Source organism: Schistocerca americana, chromosome 1 (genome assembly GCF_021461395.2).
Source record: "Schistocerca americana isolate TAMUIC-IGC-003095 chromosome 1, iqSchAmer2.1, whole genome shotgun sequence".
Lineage (NCBI taxonomy): Eukaryota > Metazoa > Arthropoda > Insecta > Orthoptera > Acrididae > Schistocerca > Schistocerca americana.
Window position 1 is genome coordinate 1,077,184,865 of NC_060119.1, and position 6,000 is coordinate 1,077,190,864.

At 42.2% G+C, this 6,000-nt stretch overlaps 1 protein-coding gene across 1 annotated transcript in view; it reads right to left on the minus strand.

Annotated features, from left to right (window-relative positions):
* LOC124617596 (small integral membrane protein 14) overlaps nucleotides 1–172 on the minus strand; it is an 89,667-nt gene extending 89,495 nt beyond the window's left edge. Inside the window, exon 1 of the mRNA XM_047145278.1 lies at nucleotides 48–172. The gene's annotated coding sequence lies outside the window, so the exon portion shown is untranslated. The remainder of the gene's footprint in view (nucleotides 1–47) is intronic.
* Nucleotides 173–6,000: the final 5,828 nt, after the last annotated feature.

The following is a 6,000-nucleotide window of genomic DNA, read 5'->3' on the forward strand; positions in this document are numbered from 1 at the left end:
CAGTATTTGACAGTGGTGAGCAGCTGAACGCAAGGTTTTATACGTACAGCAGAGCCGCGTCGCGTGGCGTTGCCAGCGCAGCTGCGACGTTGTAACTACTGCCTGGCGCCTCGCTACACCCACACTGTGTAGTTGGCCGTTCGTAGCCACGGTCGCAGCGCCAGACGCTGACGTGGAGTTACCTCACTCGCCAGTCGCTGACGCTCCGTCTCCAGCGAGACGGACGTGTCGCTGTTTCATACGTCGCTGACGACCGTCTCATTGTTGCAACAAAACTCATTAGCCTATCTGCAATAACATTCTTCTGATGGAGTGACCCTCACAAAACTCGTACTGTTTCCTACACAGAGCGCATAGCGTCAGTGCAAGAAATGTTACGTCAGCCTGGGCGAAATGTTTACTTCATCATGGCACCAACTTCCCCTCAAAATTACTTACAGGAAAAATTGCGCATCTTTTTGTTACTGGTCGACATGCTTACTTTTTCGCTGAAAATTAGACGTTTAGGCCAGTTGTCACAGCACACCCTCAATGGGCGGTGGTACCATATTAATATTCCATAACCAAATCCGACGTGTGTGAAAATTACCAAACTATCAGCTTAGTAAGTCAGGTTTGCAAAATACTAACGCGAAATCTTTGCAGAGGAATGGAAAAAAAGTGGTAGGAGACGACCTCGAGGTCGTGGTTTAAGTCACATCTACAGAACAGGAAGCAAAAAGTCTCTTCATATGCTTCAAGTGGTTCAAAGGAGATTGGCACTTCGTCTAACTGGGATGAAATTACATTAGGTGTTCCACAAGGTTCGATCATGGGTCCCCTCCTGTTCCTGATATATGTGAATGACCTCCCTTCTTATGTGAAACAAGATGCTGAACTGACACTGTTTGCTGATGATACAAGCATAATTATTAGTCCAGTAAAAGAAAGTCCGATAGAAAATGATACAAATAAGGTCTTTGGAAAAGTCATTAATTGGTTTTCCTGCGAAGTACATCCGATTTTCTGCTGCAAAAAGTATAATTCCTTCAATAAACATAACACATCAAAAGAAGTCAGTAGCCAGGGTAGAGCATACTAAGTTTTTTGGTGTACATATAAATGAGAATCTTAATTGGTAAAGTCATATTTTGGATCTCCTTTAGCGATTAGGTTCAGCAACTTTTGCAATCAGAATAACTGCCAATTTTGAGGATGTAGAAATTAGTAAGCTAACATACTTTGCATACTTCCACTCTCTGATGTCATACGGAATAATAATCTGGGGCAACTAAACACTTAGGCAAAAGGTATTCACTGCTCAAAAGAAAGTAGTTACAATAATGTGTGGGGTTTATAGTTGCACATCTTGTAGGCATCTGTTTAAAAGGTTAGGAATTCTTACAACTGCTTCACAGTACATTTACTCAGTAATGAATTTTTTTCTTAACAACATGGACCAGTTTAAAATCAACAGCGATGTTCATGATTACAATACCAGAAAAAAGAAAGACCTATACTACCCTTTACTTAACCTATCTTTGGCACAGAAAGGGGTAAAATATGCTGCTATAAAACCTTTTGATAAATTAGCAGATGAAATAAAATGTCTGACAGACAGCAGTAATAGTTTCAAAAATATATTGAAATCATACCTCCTTGACAACTCCTTCTATACCATAGTTGAAGTCTTGAATATGACTAAATAAATCTGGAGACATAATATACGCATTTTGTGCCAGTTAAGGGAATGGGATAGATAATAGAAATACTTAGGTATAAGGCTATGATGCAAAAAAAATCTTGTTTCCTGTGCTCATTTCTTGTGCATTTGACACGTTCCACATCATAACGGTTTTTCCGTGCTATTGATCAGTGGAACACCTAACTAACTAACTAACTAACTAAGATGAGGTTGGATTTCGGAGAGATGTAGGAACACGCACTGACCCTACAACTTACCTCAGAAGTTTGATTAAGGAAAGGCAAATAGCTGCAGAGTGAAAATCTCATTATGTTTATTCTATTTGTAGACTTAAAGTAGCCTGTTGACAATACTGACTGGAATACTCTCCTTGGAATTCTGAAGGTAACAAGAGTAAAATACAAGGAGCAAAAGGATATTTACAAGTTGTACAAGACCCAGAAGGCAGTTATAAGAGTCGGGAGGCATGAAAGAGCAGCAGTGATTGAGCAAGGAGTGAGACAGGTTTGATGCCTATCCCCGATGTTATTCCATTTGTACAGGCTGAGTCAAAATAGACTTTACAGATTTGGAATGATATATAAATTTATTGAGAAAACTTACAGAATCGGTGAATGCGTTATTTTGTAGCAAACGACCTGAAGTTTCACCTAAAAGTGTCAAATGTCATTTTGGTGCGATGTGACTCACCGATAACCAATTACTTCCCACATTGGAAATTGGGCGTCACTCGTGCAGCGGCATCGTCGATTCGGTTTCGCAGGTCGGCTAAATTTTTTTGTAGGGAAGGAACATACACATGGTCTTTATGAAACCCCAGAGAAAGAAATCCGGTGGCGTCATATCTGGAGAGTGAGGTGGCCATGCGAATGGGCCTTCACGCTCCATCCACCGACCTGGGAAGCGATTATCGAGGAATGCTCGAACTTTCGTCAGTAAATGAGGTGGTGCACCGTTTTGCTGGTGGTAAACCATCCCATCTCGGTCATCTTCATCGTTAAAAAGTTTTCAAACATACCCAGACATGCAATACCGGTGACAGTTTCTCCCTGAAGAGGAAAGAGCCATACACTCACAAAGTTCTTACAAAAGTAAGTTGTAGGCCTTGTTGGAGTTTGTTTAGCATATTCGGTGCGCAGTTTGCGCCGAACAGTTGTAGTGGAGTTCGTTTCATGAAACCAAAACACACAGCGCGCTCCGCACCAATGTAAGTAGATATTTTAGCTGTGCCCTACGCTGGCGCTCATGGTGGCGGAATGGGGTACTGACGCACTACGTAAATGAAACTTGAGGTTGTTATCACAAAAAGACACACCTACAGGTTTTGTAAATTATCTCAATAACTCTCTGTGTCATTCCAAAGTTGTAAAGTCCTTTTTGACTCACGCTGTACATTGAGCAAGCTCTAAAGGAAACCAAAGAAAAATGTGGAGTAGGAATTAAGGTCCAAGGAGGAGAAATAAAACACTTTGAGGTTTGCCCATGACATTGTAATTCTGGCAGAGAAAGCAGAGGACTTGGAAGAGCAGTTGAATGGAAAGGTCCGTCTCTTGAAAGGATAATATAAGATGGACATCAATAAAAGCAAAACGAAGAAAATGGGGTATTGTCGAATTAAATCAGGTGATGCTGAGGAAACTAGATTAGGAAACGAGATACTTAAAATAGTAGGTAAATTTCGTTATTTGGGCAGCAAAGTAACTAATGATGGCTGAAATAGACAGGATATAAAATATAGACTGGCAATGGCAAGAAAAGCCTTTCTCGAGAAGAGAAAGTTCTTAAGATCGAATATGGACTTAAATGTTAGGAATTCTTTTCTGAAGGTAATTGTCCGGATTGTAGCCATGTATGAATGTGGGAAAACAACGATTAACAGTTTAGACAAGAAGAGAATAGAAGCTTTTGAAATGTGGTGCTACAGAACACTGAAATGAAATGTGCGTATGGCATCGTCGGCCGGGAGCCCCATCCGGGGAAGTTCAGGCGCCAAGTGCAAGTCTTATTTGAGTCGTCGCCACATTGGGCGACTTGCGCGCCGGTGATGAGGATGAAATGATGATGAGGACAACACTACACCCAGTCCCCGAGTGGAGAAAAGTCTCCAACCCGGCCGGGAATCGAACCCGGGCCCGTGTGCATCGGATGCGAGCACGTTACCACCCAGCTAAGTAGGCAGACAGAAGAACGCTCAAGATTAGTAACTAATGAATAGGTACTGAATAGAACTGGGGCACAACCTGACTAGAAGAAGAGATCGGTTGATAGGATACATCCTGGGACATCATGGGATAAATAGTTTAGTACTGGAGAGAAGTGTGTGTGGGGGGGGGGGGGAGAGGGGGGTAAGAATCGTAAAGGGACACCAAGTGACGAATACAGTAAGCAGAGCGATGTAGTTTGCAGTAGCTATTCGGACATGAAGAGGCTTGCACAGGATAGAGTAGCATGCAGGGCTGTATCAAACCAGTCTTCGGACTGGAGTCCACAACAGCCACTTAGAACTAAGTATAAGAAGTTATTAAAGATAAAAATTAATTGGAAACTACTACTTGTTAAGTATGGAAATTTATATATTTATGTCATTTGTTTTCCTGAGACGATTGAGAGACGACGTTAACAAACTGTTGTACCTTACCCGTAGATGTATTTGTTCTCGATGCGGCTCAATAGCTAATGGTATGAACACGCTATAAATTATCGCCGTGATGACGACTCCTGTTAAAATTGAGTCTTTGGGCAAGAGCCCACGTTCACATTCAGGGACATTTGTGAAAGGTGAAATTTGCGGTAAGTAGTCGCCAGAGCCAGGAAACATAACATTGCAGAGTTATTCTGAAACTGCTGCAGAAAAACTCATTTCAGCTGGTCACAAAATTAGTTCCAGTCTGGGCAATGGACTTCTCAACCGCGTTTCTAGTCCTTAATCTGAGCAGAGTTCACAGAACAAAAATACAGCCCTCAAATGAAAAAAAAAACGTGCTCCAAATTCTGCTCCATAAGGTAATTGTTAAACCACTGTCTGTTCTCCCACCAAAGACACAGTGTAAAAGTTCTCCAGCCAATTTCCCATCGACACCATTTCTCGAACATTCTGTCTGGCTATCCTATGTCTTCGATTTTTTTTTTGTAGTTTGCCAATCCCCAGTTTAACCACATGCAAAATTTCCAGAAAGTCAGCTCCTAGTCTCCCACTCTCATGTATTTTATTTAAAGAACGCCCAATAAGAGTATCTCCAACTTTTTGGCGTAAGAAACCTCACACCAAGTTGGATGCGTCAGGTTAAGGCAACTTACTTTCTCCAGGAGACCGAAAACGTAGCAAACAAAGCTAAACAGCGTTGCTTCCCTCGGAGCGGCAGGAGATGGGAATCCGTTCAAAACGTTTCCGTTCCACCTATCGCCCGATAAGTCACTGGTCTGAGAACATTGCCGTCTGTGAAGCGTGCCTTTTCCGATCTGGGCTGTGGTTGTAAAACGGGCATTTATTTGCTGCGGGCGCCTCTCTCTACTGTTCATTTATCTCGCATTTTAGCAGGACCTGAGTGGCGTGCACTATTTTCCTACAGCAGACGGAAAAACTCCACAGGTCAGTCAGAACGGTGCCCAGCAGAACAATGCTGGTCCAGACAGTATCTGTGCCCCAGCTGACAATGGGCATTAGCCCTCATCCTGTCGGCGTGAGTCTAGAAGCCAACCCATGTCATTTTGAACGTATTCCTACAGGGATCTAAGCAAGCAGACCCTGCTGTAGAATATTACTGATATCCCAGACCAAGTCTCACAAGTGGCATTTACTATTCCACATGCAAAAATTCCCAATCAGAATAGAGGAGGTTACATAGAGTAAAGGATGGCTTGACCTTTCAGTCACCGACATCATTACTGTAATTAGCGAGTAGTATAAGTCGAGCGTTAGAAACATGACTAACTATGATTAAAAAAAATAGTTACGGAATACAAATGAGATGTGTCAGGTCGGACCTCTCTCAAGCGATGTATGTAAAATGAAAAGAGCAGTGTGCATGAAATTATGGTCTGAAATATTCTCTCGTAATTCAACGGCGAGCCGCTCTGTTTCTCCAATCCATCTAATCGACGGATCACTGTAGCAGGATCACCCGCCTTCACTGAGACTATGTATATTTACATCTATACCTTCATCATCTTCATCTCCACCTTCACTCTCATCTTCATTTACACATACATCTACAGCTTTACCCCATAAGGCACATTACAGTGTACAGTGGAATGTACTTTGGATACGACTGTCATTTGTCCCCTTTCTGTTATATTCGTGAATGATGCTATGGAAG